Here is an 18,397-nt window from a genome sequence, read left to right as displayed (position 1 = left end):
TAAAAACTACTGATGGCTGGGTCCTATCCCCAAAGATTCTCATTTCATTGGCCTGAGGTTTTTCCTGAGTATCAGGGTATTTAAAAACCTTCTCTGGTAATTCCAGTGTACACAATCAAGTATGAGATCCACTAGCCTGCAGCAATTACTATGGTCAATTTACTTTACCAGCTGTAACAACAGTTAGTTACAGCAAAGAGTGAGTAATTGGGGAGGGGTGTTATATTGTTATTCTATTAACAACACTTTGGCTCAATCAAGGGAGGCTGTAGAATACACCTTAAAAATGCACTTTAATTACATGTCAATTATTTGTGATTATATCTCAATAAAAATCAGTCATTCAATCAACACTTTAAAACCTAACATCCTTTACTACAAATACTAAGAAACCATAAGACCACTTCTCTGAAAAAAAAATTTTTCAATGTGGAAAAATTGATAAAAAGTAGTATAGTATGCCTGTCATTATGAACATTTTCAGAAGTAGATTTTTGTGTACACACTAGAGAAGAAAAGTGAAAATAATAATCAGAGAATTAGGAGGTGGCTCAGTGATACCCAGAAATCGTGTGACTTAGTATATATACCCACAGAAATATATACAAAAACAAAAATCATGTCAACTTTTTGATACTCTTGATAAAAGATAATGCCATATGAATAATTTGTAGGAGAAGCTTATAAAGTTATTTTATGTACACTTAAATTATAGTTAGAGTAATATCAGAGGCTTACTACTGTAAGCCTCTTATACCAACAAATCTAAACAGAAAAAAAAACTGTTAGCAGAATATAGAAGATTTTTTATTTTTACCAGAAAACTCTCTTCCTGTTCTTAACTGGATGTCAGGACTAGCGTCAGAGAGCAGAACCCTATTGGTTGACAACAGTCCTCAAACTGAGCTAATTCAGCTCCATGGAGTAGCAAACCATACTTAGAAAGCATGCCAGTACATGCCTTAATTGGAATAGCAAGTGTTTATCAACACATCACTTCTGAGGGACAACTATCTGGGTAACTTTTGGCTCTCTATTATTTTCAGACAATAGAGTTAAGAATTATTCTTTTCTAAGACCATTCCACTATTTAGAATAGCTATTAATGTAGGCCACGAAATAGACAAAATGAAAAATTGCAATGTACTTGTTTTTATTATTATTTTCTGATTAAAACTCTGAAATTTTAGAGGTAGTTTTCTAAAGCTATAGCAATTTAAAAATACATGATGTTGCTTTCAGTCTAAGATCACTGACACCACACATGTACACACACAAACGTCTTTTTAAATGCATTTCTTAGGTTAATGAGAAAAGAAATGATTTATGGACTATCTGCAAATGAATTACAGTGAGAGCACTACACAATAAAAACAGAGAATTGGGCTAAGAAATAAGTTTGAAGATGAGGCATATCTTTAAAAAGTTACTAGAATATAAAAGAGACTGAAAATAAATTAATAAGCAAGCTTAAGTAGCAAGAAAAGAACATCACAATAAACATTATGAAAAAAATGAATTAATAAAAATAAAGAAAATGATGAACCAGACAGATAATAATAAAGTTTATGCTGGGTTGGAGAAATATATATATATATATATATATCTGTCTTCAGAAAGAGTAATACAAATCACTAAAAATAACAACAATATATAAAAGATAAAGAATGAGAGAGTAGCATAACACAGAAACATAGAAAACTTACAAAATTATAAATTTGGAAATCTTGACTAATTTTTAGGGGGGAGGGATCATACAGCATAAAAATACTTAAGAACAGTTACAGAACCTGAAGGGATGATTTCATAGACTTAAAACACTTTTAAAGGCTATCAACAATCTGCCTCCAAATAAGGTAAATCTATTATGATGAATTTTACCAAACTTTCAAGAAAATATTTCCTATGATATGTAAACATTCCAAGATCACAGTAAAAGATAACTTTTCAAATTAGCCCTTGATGGTACGGTAACCCTAATACCCACAGTTGGACAAGGTGATATAAAATTAATCTGTACATCATGATACTATGAAGTATCATTACTTTAAAGTAAATTATAAATTTAATTAAAGCCTTAGCATATAAAGCCTAGTTATAATTATCATAAAGTATCATGACCAAGTAGAATTTGTCATAGGAATATAATAATTAATAGACCAACTGATATATTATCATAATTAATTGAATCAAATGATAACCCTATGATTTTATTACTCGATGATGGAAAATAATTTTTAGCTATACATTAAGTTGTGATAAAAAAAGCGCACAAGTTAAGTATAAAAACCTAGAAAAAATGGGTGCCTGGGTGGCTCAGTCAGTTAAGTGTTTGCCTTCGGCTCAGGTCATGATTCCGGGGCCCTGGGACCGAGTTCCATGTCAGGCTCCCTGCTCAGTCGGGAGTCTACTTCTCCCTCTCCCTCTGCCTGCCGCTCCCCCTGCTTGTGCACGCTCTCTGACAAATACATAAAATTAAAAAAAAAAAAAAACTATAAAAAACCTATAAAACCTTAAAAAATAATTAATATAGGGCAACTACTGAAGTATTTCTTTTACAGTTAAAAATAAGACCAGAATGATGGATCAAGAGTATATTACGTTAAGTGAGACTGAGGAAGACAAATACCATAAAATTGCACTCATATGTAGAATCTAAAAAACCAAAACAAATTAATAAGCAAACAAACATAAAATGTTAATCAGACCTGTAAATGCAGAGAATAAACTGATAATTGCCAGAAAGGAGAGGATTGGGGGAAGGGCAAAATAGGTGAAGGGAACTGGGAGATATTGGTTGCAGGTTACGGAATGAATAAGTCGTGGGAATAAAAGGCACAGCAGAGGGAATATTAGTCAATGACTAATTAATGGTGGCTACACTTGTGGTGAATATAGATACCATAATGTATAGAGATGTTGAATTACTATGTTCTACACCTGAAACTAATGCCACATTGTGAGTCAACTATACTGAAATAAAAAAAAAATAAAAATGAAAATAAAGATAAAATATATTGAATTAGAGTACACACACACACACACACAGACAAGACCACAATGTTCACTATCATCTGCACTAAGCAAAAGTACTATGGGGGTTCTAACTGATTTAATAAGAAAAATAATAAGAATAATAGAATAAATAGTCGCAAACAACATGATTTGCTACCAAAAACGTTCATGGGAGACGTTTAAACACAAAAAATACAGACAGTAAAACATAATGCTTCCATATAAGATTAACATATAAAAAATAGATATAGTCTCCTAAATGCCAGAATGACTACAAATGTATAATAGCCAAAAAGGATCACTAATAATACAAATAACAATTCTAAAGAAACTCTGAGTAATTCAATAAGAAATGGATGAAAATCATATACAGAAACTATCAAATTTTTCAAAGGTCTTAAACTGACACCTAAATAAATATATATCTATATCATGGTCTGGGATATCATGACTCAAATTGTCAAAGTCTTTTCTACGAATAAGCTATATCCCACCCAAACACTTAAAATAGATTAAAAAAAACTATTCTAAATGTAATCTAAAAGAGTAATTGTCCAAAAATAATAAACACTAATTTAATAAAGATAAATGAGATGGGGTGAGCATAAATTTTCCCTACCAGAAATCAAAACATCAATGTACCATATAGTTAGGATAATTTAAAGACAATTGGCTAGCAAATATGAAAAAAATCATGCCCTCCATTTTCCATTATCAACAAAGTTTATGACTTATATTAAAAAGTAAAATATAAAACAAGTCATCTCACAAAGACCAAGAGACAGACAGAGGCAAAACAAAGAGAAGACAGAGAAAGACACATCCTAAATTTTGTACGTCCTTGAAAAATCATCAGGACCCTAGTAAATAGGCATTCAAAAATCAGTCTTCTTTTACTTTGAATTAATTCTGTGACTCCCCTTTTTTCTAATGTATATGAGAGCAAATCTCTCTTCCTAGGAACACAAAGCAAGTCCCAGAAAAGGTTGAGGTGGTGAATCTTGGATTATACTCAATTATAAGAGAAGAAAATATACTGTAAGAAGAATTAAGATGTGATTGTCTCCACTTTTTTGCTGATTGCCAATCTGTTGTATTTATAAGGCTAGTATATTTTCCCTTATTTACAAAAAAAAAAAAAAAAAGAGGCGCCTGGGTGGCTCAGTCAGTTAAGCCTCTGATTTAGGCTCATGTCCCAATCTCAGGGTCCTGGGATCCAGCCATGTAGGGTTCCACCCTCAATGGGGAGTCATCTTCTCCCTCTCCCTCTGCTGCTCCTCCTACTCCTGCCCACTAGCTCTCTCTCTCAAATAAATAAATAAAATCTTTAAAAAGAAAAAATTCCAACATGATTTTTTTAAACTTTTTTAGTAATACAGGAAATAAATAGTATGCTGTTACAGAACAGGGCCCAGAAACAAGTATGCATAAATGGGACTATTGCCTTGTACGTGAATTCATATATAATCACTTAAAAAAAAACAAACAAACTGCATTTAAAATTGCTGGGATGACTGGCTCTCTATATGAAAAAAGTTCCTTAAATAATATTGCACATAACATGTATTACAAATAAAAATCTAATATATGTTAAAATCTTTGATAGATATATTAAAGATATAAAAATCAGACATTATGTGTTGATGTGGGAAACAAAGGAAAAGAAAAAAAAATAAATTTCCTTACTACTTAGAGCCCATTCACAAATCAGGCAGAGTGACATTCCTCTAGGAACTCAGCTGCCTCCATGTTCATATTTTGCTAAGAGCAAAGGCAATTTTAGCTTAATGTTATTCCGAGCCCCCAGGATCCTGTAAGTCTACTTTAACATATAAAAATTCCTTTGGAAACTTCCTTTATATCTATCCCCCCAAGATGCATGTTGGCAATCATCACCCAAGCACATGACCCACCAATATACATCTGAAGGGTCTCATGACTGAGGTTTTATTAGACAGTAATAAATGACCTTTTCCCAACAGTAGCTAGCTCCCTCAAGGTCCTGGAAACATTGTTTCCAAAATTCCTTATAGACTTACACTATTTCTAATCCCCTCCCAACTTGAAAGTATATAATCAGCCACTCCTTATAACCCCAATGCAGCTCTTTCTGCCCACAGGTCATGTCCCTGTGCTTTAAAAAAATGACCTTTTTGCACTGAAGATGTCTCAAGAATTCTTTCTTGGCCATTGGCTCTGAACTCCAATTTCAAACCACATCATGTATAAAGGTATAGGGCATATAAAATAAAATGGAAAGATCAACAGATTTCAGCAATAAAAGGCAAAACAAACATTCTTTACATCTGACATCAATATAATTTTTAAACAAAAAATGATCTAGGAGAACTTGTAATATGTATTTTGAAAATAATAAATATTCATAACATAAAATAAGTTCCATAAATTACAGAAAGACAAGAAAACTAGATATATATATATGATATAACTCAGCAACTCAGAGAAGAAATGTAAAAGACTAGTAGATTTTTGAAAAATATGCTTATTTTTTACAATGTTAAGGAAATGTGTATTTTTTTAAAAGAAGAACTAGATATAATTTTTCCACTGAATTTGAAAACATTTAAACTAGCAATAATATCCTATGTTGATTGGTCATGTGGAAATAGTATTCAAATACAAGGCTGATGCAAATGTAGGCTCATAAAGAACTTATGGAAAGCAATTTGACCATATTTATCAAAATATGATATTCTTTGTCCCAATAATTCAAGTATAGTTATTCACTGTAATTTAATATACTCAAATGTATGCACAAAGATATTGAGCATGTGTGCTACATCACTGCTTTAATAGTGAAATACTGGTAATAATTAATAATAAGAGAATAGTTGAATACATTTGGGGATATCTACAGTAATACTTAAAATGGAACCATTACAATTAGTGAGACCCTTTAATTATATATGTTATATTTCAGAGATTGTGATATATACCAAAAAAGTATATTCATTATAACAAAGAGGACAGTTTTTAAGATCTCTATTATAATTTTGTTAAGTCTTTGACCAGGTATTCCAAAATAGAATTGATAACATAGCATCAGGAATTGCTTTTACCAAGAATTCATAAACATTTTTGACAGAAAAATGCTAACATTTCTGTAAATATCCTCACCATGAGGAAGTATCTGTGAACACTGTCTCTTCACTGTTTAAAACGTAAAGGAACCTAATGGAAATAGGGAAATTGTTTATTTATTTTTTCTTGCTAGCTTTGATGTGGACTTTAATACCACTTCATTTGTGATTTTGAAAAATTAAAATCAAATATAAAAAATAACTTTTAAAAATATTGAATCTACATTTAATTGATGGATGATAACTTTATGATTTACTGTAATTTGTTTAGAACTCTTTTTCTTTAATTTGATCATCTCTTAATCATCCTGGAATTATTAAGTACACTTTACAATATAAAAATGTAGAGATAGGTATTTTTTCCTAAACTGTAAAAATTATAATAGTAAAGATACATTTATTTTAGGGGGAAAAACTTTATATATAAGTGATTTGAATAATAAAATATTTAGTAGGGCTTTTCTGTAGTTATGAAATAAATTAATTCTTTCTCCTCCCCTTATAATTGTTTGCCTTATTATCCTGGGGAAAATAACTGAACAAAACAAAACCTCTCACAGCTAGGTAAAAGACAATTACAGCAATTATGATCAGTTTTCACTTCCTTCTTCTCTTTGGAAAGTTTTATAAGGTGGCAGACTATCTCAATACCACATCTTTTCCAGCCTCAAATTTATAAGCTGTAAATGATATGAATGGCTGTGATTAGTCCCAGGAAGAACTTGATGGTTTGTTCTCTCGGCCTCTTATTCTTTAGTGTAGCTCTCTGTGTATTTTAGCATTAAATTTTTGACATGCCAGAAATGTTTTTCTTCTTTGATTATGCTAGAAGAAAGCAGTAACATTAAATAAGGCTTTCCATTAGTCTTTTCCAATCAATAAAAATAGATGAAAACACTGACAAGAAGAGTGGTAAAGACCTTTGGTAGGAACATAAACAAAGAACAATGACAATCCCACAATAAAGCCACTAAGTAAGTTCTGCTAGACTTGATGAAAATGGTGCAAGATTAAACGACCAAACCATAGCTCAGGCCACAAATTCACTATATTTATGTTATAAAGGCATTAAAAATGTGCAAAAGTATATATACCAAAATTATAACATTGACTTTCTGGGTGGTGGTAATACAGATAGTTAGAGATAGAAATAGAGATAGAGATAGAGTATCTATAATTTCTTGCGACAAATATGTCTTTTTTATAACTAAAAATATAATTCTAAATCATTTGTTATTAGGGGATTGCCAATTGAAATAATATAATACCACTACACACCAATTACAATGGCTAGAACTATTATTTTTTTAAATGCCAAATGCTGGTGCAGATGCAGAACGAAAGGACCTTTCAGTTGATGCTGACGGGCACACAATGGCAATGCCACTTTGAAGACTGCTAGAGAATTTCTTACAAAGCTACACATAATTTTTACCTTAGGATCCAGCAATCCCATCATAGGTATTTATCCCCCTAATTCGAAAATTTTGTTAACATAAACTTTGCATGTGAATGTTTATAGCAGTTAGAAGCAACCAAGATGCCCTTCAAAGGGTGATTGGATAAACAAACTGCGGTACAGCTATACAATGTAATGTATTCGACAATAAAAGGAAATAAGCTATCAGGCTATGAAAAGGCATCACTGAAACTTAATGCATATTGCTGAGCAAAAGACAGGTTGTTACAGGGGCGCCTGGGTGGCTCAGGCATTAAGTGTCTGCCTTCGGCTCAGGTCATGGTCCCGGGGTCCTGGGATCAAGCCCCACATCGGGCTCCCTGCTCTGCGGGAAGCCTGCTTCTCCCTCTCCCACTCCCCCTGCTTGTGTTCCCTCTCTTGCTGTGAATCTCTCTGTCAAATAAATAAATAAAATCTTAAAAAAAAAAAAAAAGACAGGTCGTTATAGCTACATACTGTATAATTCCAATTATACAACATTCTGGAAAGGAAAATCTCTAGAGACAGTGAAGAGTTAGGGGTTTGCAAGGGTTCAGGTGGAAGGAGGGGGCTAAACAGGTGAAGCACAGAGGATGTGGAGTGGTGAAAACATTCTGTATGATACTGCAAGGGTAGACCCAAGAAATTATGCATTTGTCAAAACCCTTAAAACTACAGTACAAAGAGTGAAACAATGTATATACATTAAAAACAAATTATTTTTGATGGGGGTTCCCAAGAAGGAATGCAGACTGTCACAAAAGAATCTAACTGAATTACAAAATGTGTGAAACTACCTAACTGAAGAGGGTGGGGGGGAAGCTACGAACTTAAGTAAGTTTGTGCACAGATGGAGTTTATAAGATTGAAGATGAAAGGAACTACACATAAGCCCTGTACTCTAGTTAATAAAGTTTCCTATTGGATGCTAAAACAATTCTGCTACTGAACAGTTTATGATGAATCACAGACGGTAAGAAAGGGAGTTTTTACAGATAAGCAAGAAGGGGAAGCTAGAATAATCTAGGTGGTAAAAAAATTAGATTTGGAGATAATGTAAACTCATGTTTATCTTAATATTGATACAGATGGTTACATATAAAAATATATGTTTATGTATACGTATGTGAGTTAGTTTACACACATATATATTTTCTTGCTCTGTTTGCTGGAAAGGCCAACAAGAAACAACATAGCCATAGCAATAAAAAAATCTCGTACCCAGATCATGAATTCTACTACCATTCTCCAATAAAAGGAACCAGGGCTTCTTGGAGAAATGACTGCGTATAGGACCTGGACAGAAAATAAGACAGGATGAGCCTGAAGTGTCTTGAAGTACCAGAAAGCAAGAAAGTGCTAATAATAATAATGATGATGATGATGATGACGATGATGATGGAATTATGACAAAGTGTCACAGGAGGTGACTGAAAGAAATCTGAATGGGCAAAACTAGAACAATTTGAGCATCAAAATAAGTAAAACTATTGGATTATAAACTGTAGGATAAATGAATATTCTGGAGTCATACTGATACAAATAAATGATTGAATAAATAAAGGAAGGAAAAGAGACAAATGTCTTATGCAGAGGAATTCCAAATAATTTTTGTAGGTATTCCACCCACCCCCCAGGAGGTAATAGCATAAATTCTTACTCTTCAAGTGTGGGCTGCTCATAGTAACTTATGTCCAAAGAGTACTTGGAAGAAGGGGGAAAGAGTAACTTTACAGTGGAGAAACCTGAAAAACACTACCACAGCCACATGATCAAAGTAAACCTCTACAGTGACAAATCATGTTGGTAGTATGTATCCTAAATATGATGTGATAAAATGCTACTTCATCTCTGTGGTCTTCCTCCCCAAAGCATATACCCTGAACTTCATCATAAGGAAATAACATCAGGTAAATTCCAATAAAGGGATATCTTATAAAATACTCAAAAATGGCAAGTTCCTCAAAACAACGAAACTTGGAGAAACTGCCAAAAGGAACCTAAGGGGACATGACAGGATAGGATCCAGGAACAGACAAAGATATTAGGTAAAATCTAAGCAAATCTGAGTAAACCGAGTTTTATTTAATAATCACATATCAATATTAATTAATTGTGACAATATTAGTAAGATGATTCTTATCTTAGAATTAGATATTTAGAATATTAGATGATTAGATATCTAGAATTAGATATTAGAATTATCTTACTAATACAGAGCTTACTATCAGATGTTAGTGATAGGAGAAACTAGGAATTCTCTATTATCTTCTCAATTCTTCTATAAATATAAAACTCTTCTAAAAATATAGCATTTAAAAGAATGAAGAGGATACATTTATCTATATCCACAAACAGAAAAAAAAAAGCATCTGAAAGAATACTAATCAAGTTTCATGATGAGTACCTGATTTTTGAAGCAATTTTTCATTATTCTTATTTATCAATGATTAGACTTTTTTTCTAAACTGAATATAGAGGGGCGCCTGGGTGGCTCAGATGGTTAAGCGTCTGCCTTCGGCTCAGGTCATGATCCCGGGGTCCTGGGATCGAGCCCTGCATCAGGCTCCCTGCTCAGTGGGGAGCCTGCTTCTCCCTCTCCCTCTGCCATTCTCTCCACCTGTGCTCTCTGGCTCTATCTCTCTGTCAAATAAATAAATAAAATCTTTTAAAAAAACTGAATATAGATTTATTTTATTATGTAAACCAAAAGTAATTTTAAAAATCCATGTATTTATTTATTTATTTATTTATTTATTTATTTATTTAAAGATTTTATTTATTTATTTGACAGAGAGAGAACACACAAGCAGGGGGAGCAGCAGAGGGAGAGGGAGAAGCAGTCTCCCCACTGAGCAGGAAGCCCAACACAGGGCTCCATCCCAGGACCCTGGGATCATGACCTGAGCAGAAGGCAGACGCTTAACCAACTGAGTCACCCAGGTGCCCCAAAACTTTTATTTTTTAATAATCAACAAAAGAATGAACTCAGAGCACCCTCACTATGTGGGTGTCATTACTATCCACTTACATTATGAGTAGGATGTTAATAACATCTGCTCAAATGCAATGACGATGCCTCTGTGCTTTCATCTGGGGATTGGTAGGAGAGGGACAGATACTCAAGCAGCTCTTAGGGGTACAGAAAAAAATGGTCTCAGGATTAAACTTCAAATTCTGGCAAAAAAGTGGATTTAATTTGGTGGGAATTTTCTCTGATGTTGCTTAATATAATAATGTCAAATAAAATCTGATCCTTAAACTGGGTGATGATGCTAAATAGATGAACTCAAATTTCAACCACAAAGTCCTTTCCAAATCCATGGATCCAGTGAAGTTTAGGGAGTTGTGAACAGAGATCATTGGAAAGTGCCCATTGGGAAAAATGAGTGATTTCTTAGCCACACAGGATTAGATGTTTAGGAGGTTAGAGATTTAACTTAGCATTTTTATCTTTTGTGAAATGGATCAGAGAAATGAAATAAGTAGTTATTAAATAACTGATTCTTTAGATTCTATAAGAAATTGATAGATAAAAAGTGAAGTACACTTAAAACACCATCTTAATAAAACTTTTATATATGTAGACTAATTATCGCATTTGATCCTCACAGCCCACTAAAATGTTATTTGGTGAACGTTATTATCAATACCATATATAAAAGGGAAATAAGTTCAGAGAGGCTAAATATATCGCCACAGGTCTCACAACTTGCAGTGACAAGATAAGGACTTGACCTACATATTATGAATCTATGACTGGGTATTTTTGTTTGTTTGCATGTTTTATTTTGTTTTTAGAAATTACAGTCTTCTTCCAAACCCTGAAAAATACACTACAAAAGTACACTTTAAGTACAGCCATATATTGAATTGATTCTAAATCATATCTTATGCCATGTTTTGGGTGACTCGGAATGTATAGTATTAGGTTGCTTAGAGGAATCTAGTAGAGTTTGAATATCCAAATTAATTTTATTTACCTCAAAAAACTACACACCTTGGAAATACTTTGTATTCAACATCCATACCATTGTTCTAATATGATTAACCTTGATTTTAGGGTAAAACCCAAAGGTTATGCACTACCTTCAAAATCAGGTTATTAGCCTCATAAAAATGCAAAGTCAAATGTGTAAAAAACTGCTACTTTAGGTAGGTTGCCATATGTCAGAGGCAAAAAACTACTGACCGAACATATGTGAATAGAATTTATTACCAGAATAAAAGAAATCCTTTAGCAAGAATAAATGGACGCATATTCAGTGATGACAAACATCAAATTATAGGTTTGGTCAGAATTTTGAAGCATATGTGAATAAAGTACCATGCTTATATACTTAAATTTCATCTATAATATCCCTGCCAAACCATGCTAACATTTTGTCCAGCATTTTTTCTGTTTTTTTCTGTGTACTTTTTAAAAGCTCCAGTGGCAATACTTTCACTACACACTTACATTTCAAATATTCAAATATATTCAAATACATTAGCAGCTCAATTACCTTATTGAGCAGCTTTAGTAGAAGACGTCAATTCATATTATCTGCTTTCTCTTATAGCTCGTATATTTTAGAGTAAAATATAATCCTGAGATCATCAGGAAAACCATCTTCCAAATATTTGCGGAGAGTTTGCTCTAAGCCAACAACCTCCCGAGTCAAACCTTGGGGTCATTATTATGAATGAAATATAGAATCTGCTACCAGGATATTTCATCTCAATAAAGAAATCCCTACACAGTTTAGAGGAAACAAGTTATAAAACAAAAGGTCTATACCTTGTCCAATTTATCTTCACTTACGAAGTAAAAAGGAAAAAATCACAAATGTATCAAAAATAAGCAAACCAAATAACAAATAAATAAATGAGTAATAACTAAGGTGTATGGGCTCCCATATGATTCTGAAAGGATATGTTGCCCAACTCTGTTATTTTAAATTTTTCTTAGATGTATTTTTAATAAAATACAATTTTATATAGACATTAATGGTTTTCTTCAGTCACAGTAAGAACGCACTAATAATCATAAATAAGATTAATATTACTAAAAGAACAATGTAACAATATTGGTGGAAAAGGTAATGAGGTAGCTCACCATCATTGGTTGGTACTAGATAGGTGTCCATAAGTGAGTAACATTGTTATATGTTAGTAATAATTAGTAATTACTAACCCAAAAACATAATTAAGAAAAGATCTTGGGGTGCCTGGGTGGCTCAGTCGTTAAGCGTCTGCCTTCAGCTCAGGTCATGATCCCAGGGTCCTGGGATCGAGCCCCGCATTGGGCTCCCTGCTCAGCCAGGAGCCTGCTTCTCCCTCTCCCACTCCCCCTGCTTGTGTTCTCTCTCTCTCTGTCAAATAAATAAAATAAAATCTTTAAAAAAAAAAAAAAGATCTTATTCACAATCACCGAAAACTTGTGTAATTGAAACGGCTTCAGCCCCTTGTGCCAACCTAGTAGTCTTTAAGATTTAGCAAGCACTCTTAGCCTGCATGATTAACTAAACCTTCTTTGAGCATCTATAGATCATGCATTCTTTCCTAGAAAGAACAGAGCTCTTCTGCATGTCACTAGGCTCTCTCGCACAGCCTCCACCCAGGGTACCATGGAACCAGAACTTCTTGCATAACCTCAGAGCACCTAGATAACTGTGTAGCTGGCATCATGGAGTCTGCACAGAATCAAGATATGTCACATATTACTGCACTCCCTTAACTGATCAAACTCCTTGAAAAATCTCTGGGCCAGGCTTGAAACCTCCGAGCTGGCCTTTTGACAAGAGTCTGCCTTCTTCCCAGGTGGCCGGCCTCCTGAATAAAGCTCAAATTCTTTTCCAATCCAAACTCATCTCTTGAGTCTTGGCTTTTCAAGCGACTGGCAGCTGAACTTGGGTTTTGGTAACACGGTTTATAATAAATTGTTCATTACTGCCTGTGGGGGAACTATAATTAAAACGAAATAATCGGGGCGCCTGGGTGGCTCAGTCGTTAAGCGTCTGCCTTCAGCTCAGGTCATGATCCCAGTGTCCTGGGATCGAGCCCCGCATCGGGCTCCCTGCTTGGCGGGAAGCCTGCTTTTCCCTCTCCCACTCACCCTGCGTGTGTTCCCTCTCTTGCTGTGACTCTCTGTCAAATAAATAAATAAAATCTTTAAAATAAATAAATAAATAAATAAATAAATAAATAAATAAATAAAACGAAATAATCTTCCAACCCAGAAATCTCCACAAAGGTACTAGAAGAAACACCCTTACTATTGAAGAAGCATTAAACCAAAACGTGATATGGTCAAGCAGATTTGCATAGAAATAGCTGATACAACACATTATATACATGTTCTCAAGATAAACAACTAGTCCTCTTGTAAGAGGACTTGAAAGCACCATTTGTGATATATAGTTTATCTTAACTTTACCTGGTAATCGAGGTGACCGTCTGTGTTAGCTAGTAGGCTTTATCCAGAGGAAAAGCACACTTCTCATATCTTTATGACAGGAGGTAGTTTTACAAATCGGAGCAAGGAACCCACTGAAGTTAAGATTCTTAGTAGGGGTGCCACCCCTCTCCAGGTTTACATTTCAAAGACATGGCTCCCAGACATTCCCAGGTCAAAAAGCTGACAAAAGGCTTATCTGGTCTTCAAAAGGATTTATATACATTTCAAAGCATGGAGAAAGCACTTATAGTTGCAAGTTTTATAAGAGAAATGCTCTCAGAAAAAGGAGGGGAGGGAAATCTCTCCCTTTATTTTCAAAAGGGAGAAATAAGCCTCTTATTTGTAATTTGTATTTGTCCTTTTATGACTCAGATTTTAACTACTGAAACAATGGAAGGAAATTTAAAGAAAAGCATACACAAAAAGAGCCTATGAAGCAGAAAAAAGAGAGAGAGAGAAAGAAAAACACAAAAGAAAAAAAAGTATTTAGCTCTAAGAACAACTCAATTAAGATGGAGTAGGAAATGATGTAATAAAGAAATACCCTAAACATGTATCAGAAATTTACTGTTTAACATATTTATTTATTTTATTTTTTTTTTTTAAAGATTTTATTTATTTATTTGAGAGAGAGAGAGCACATGAGAGGGGGGAGGGTCAGAGGGAGAAGCAGACTCCCTGCCGAGCAGGGAGCCTGATGCGGGACTCGATCCCGGGACTCCAGGATCATGACCTGAGCCGAAGGCAGTCGCTTAACCAACTGAGCCACCCAGGCGCCCCTATTTAACATATTTAAAGAGATGGTACAAACCTATAAAAAATCTAATTTTAAAATGTGTATCATTCAACACAATAGAAAATTCAAAAATTTTCAAAAACTAAAAGGCTAGTCAATCTTTCCTTTAATAAATGAACTTAGTTAATATTAAAAAAAATGAATTCATACCTATTAGCCAAGAAAATCACTTGATTGATGAGGGGCAGGCAATCCATTCCAAACCAAAGCATTACACCTTTCCTGTTGTCATCCACCACTCTGCCCACCTGGCATTTCTTTCACTGAAGATGAACATTAAAAAATATTTTATTTTATTTTTTTATTTTTTATTTTTTTTTAAAGATTTTATTTATTTGACAGAGAGAGCACAAGCAGAGGGAGAGAGAGGGAGAAGCAGGTTCCCTGCTGAGCAAGGAGCCCGATGTGGGACTCGATCCCAGGACCCTGGGATCATGACCTGGGCCGAAGGCAGCCGCTTAACCGACTGAGCCACCCAGGCGTCCCTAAAAAATATTTTAAAGTAAGTAAATAAAATTAATAAGTTAGGTTCTAACTTGAGCATTATCCAACACTTTTTTTTTTAATTTTCAGAATTTTGTTTCAGGTCGATCCCAGGCCTAGAAATCAAGAAGCTAGATATAGTAGCAGTTGACATATTCAGGTTTTATTATTGGAATTATCCTTTTTTTAATTCATAAAACAAGCTCAGATAGTGAATTTATACCTAAAGACTTCAGAGAATCAAACAAGAATGTTATATGATTCAAAGGAGAAGCCAAAAAATAGTCACTTTCATGAAGCAAAAATACTGTAATGGAGACCAAAATGGGTTCTTTTTGTAGTTTGTTTGTTTTTTTCCAAGTGGAGAGGAAGGGATAGACAAAGTGTCCTTTCACCACACAGACTTTATGTAGATGTCCACAATTTACAATATTTGTCATGGTTCCTATAGAATCAGCCAATGTAGATGGTGTGGTCTAGACAATGAGCACTGTGTCTCTTTGAAGAACAAGTTTGTTCCTATGGTTTCTAAGATGCTATTGTAATTGAATGTAAAATCTATTTTTATAAAGAATAAAACAAAACATTTCTCTCTTATTTTAAACATGTTCAACAACCATCGATAGCTTTATACTTTTTTTTCAAGTGCAGGAGTTGTAAACTATGTCTAGTTCACAAGCCAAATCCAGTCTGTGACCTATTTTTGTAGTCTTCAAGTTGAGAATTTTTTTACATTTTGAAAGGGTTATAAAAAGTACACACACACACACACACACACACACACACTGCAACAGAGACCATGTGCGGCGCACAAAGTCTAAAGTATTTGCTATCTGGCTATTTAAAGAAAAAGTTTGCTAATCTCTGCTTTTAGTGAATTGTCTTTTTTTGGGGGGGGGGTAGTTGAAGGGGGAAGTTTATACCTTCAAAACAGAGCTAACATATTGCTCACTCTAAAATTTCTTTTTTTTTTTTTAAAGATGAAACCAGTTCCTTTTCCTCTAAATATCTTCCTTCCTAACTTTGTGATTATTTTTTTATTACTAATTATATACTGGCATACTGTGTTTTCTTTTATACACATGAATACACATATCTGTATGCACTAATATGCCTTCCCTGTGATAGTACTCATTAAATATGTGATATTGATGATTTTGTAGATAAAGATAAAACATGTTAACTAAAAGAGTCCTTCCACATGGGGATAAAGCAATTTGTTCTAAAATACTAAATGAGAGGTGTCCTGAGGGAATCACTTACAGAACCTGGTGTCACCAGCTAGACCCCAAGAACTGACCTTTCCTTCCCACCTGCTTGTACTCACTAACCTTTGTCTTACATTTTTCCTTAAGCTCTTCTTTCTAGTTTACCTCTTAACTGAAGCAATGAAACCTGAAACCACCCCTTAGGTCATGGTGACTGCCCTGACAAGAGCCCCCACTAGCCCAGACCACCCAGACAATTTGAGCTAAGCTCCTGACTCCAGCCTGCCCAGATGAACTGTGGAGTGACCCCTGGAATGACTGACAACTACGCTTAATTCATTATAATACTAATATCCCCACCCAAGAAGAAGCCTCATTTACACAACATACAACATACCTATAGGTATGTTTCCCTAAGGCACATGGGTGACCTTATGCCAGCCTTTTTTTTTTTTTAAAGATTTTTATTTATTTATTGAGAGAGAGAGAGAATGATAGAGAGAGAGCATGAGTAGGGAAGAGGGTCAGAGGGAGAAGCAGACTCCCTGCTGAGCAGGGAGCCTGATGTGGGACTCTATCCCGGGACTCCAGGATCATGACCTGAGCCGAAGGCAGTTGCTTAACCAACTGAGCCACCCAGAGGCCCCATGCCAGCCCTTACATACCATGAGAAGGCTTCCCTTATCTAAATATTCAACCTAACCCTAAACAAAAGGAACCCATTCACCCTCTCTCATGGAGTCATGGCTTTGGAAGCTATTCCCCATGATCTCCTTATTTGCTGCAAAGAAAATTTTGTGCAACGACTCACCTGGTACAGTTTCTGACTCATCAAGGAGTGAACTCACATCAGTTTGGTTACACTGGGAGTACCTGCAATGTAAAGATTGGTGTCTCACTTTCCTATCAGACATATACAATTAAGCAAGCAGTCTTATCGATCGGTCTTGCTCCTACAGGTACTGGATATAGACAATGGCAAAGCAGTGATAGCCAAGCAGCCTGCCTTCTTGCCAGTTGCCAGAGCTATGCCAAATGCTTTCTAGTGGGTCAACTAAACCTCATGGGAAATAGCCATCCTAAATCTCTTACTAGTATTGTATTTGAGAGCTCTTGCTGGAGTGAATTTTTCTACTTCAGTAAACTGTGCACTTGGGAGAGCTCCTAAAGAAAATCCAAATATCTTCTGCATGCACCCCATAAAAGAGCCTGCATTTAGAAACCAGTCACATACCGGGCATCAGTGGTCCATTGGTATTTGCCAGAAAAGCAACATCAGGCAACACAAGGAGGACTCATCTTTTCCTGTCTCCCACTCCCAAATATAAGACAGGCATAGAACTATTGCATACAAAAGGGAAGTGGGAGGAACTAGCCATGCTCTCACTCATGCTCAGTTGGTTGGACGTCTGACTCTTGATTTCGGCTCCGGTCATGATCTCAGGGTCGTGAGATCAAGCCCTGTATCGGGCTCCACACTGGGTGTGGAATCTGCTTGAGATTCTCTCTCCCTCTCTCTTTGCTCCCCCGACCACCCAACCCCCACCCCACACACTCTCTCTCTCTCTCTGAAAAAAAAAAAGAGAGAGAAAAGAGAAATACACTCATGCTATTTTTGTGTTTTTGTGTCTTTCTATTCACATGTGTTTTTGTCTAGATCCATTTTTTTAAAGATCTTTAAGAGATTAGGTTTAATTTGGGGTGTATCTTCTTTGGGGAGGATTAAGTTTGTGGAACATAATTTTTCTATCTCTTATTTGGAGAATAAAGGACAACAATGCCTCCATTGTTGCCAAATTGAAAAAAAAATAATACATTTACTCCCTTATCTGACGCAAATATAGGCTGACATTATCAGATACTAATTTTCCATGACATAAAATATGATTTTTTCCCAATTGTACTGACTTCTGTATT

The sequence above is a fragment of the Leptonychotes weddellii genome, chromosome 10 (genome assembly GCF_054177405.1).
Source record: "Leptonychotes weddellii isolate Sample4059 chromosome 10, ASM5417740v2, whole genome shotgun sequence".
Classification (NCBI taxonomy): Eukaryota; Metazoa; Chordata; class Mammalia; order Carnivora; family Phocidae; genus Leptonychotes; species Leptonychotes weddellii.
Note: the sequence above shows the minus strand (reverse complement) of the source record.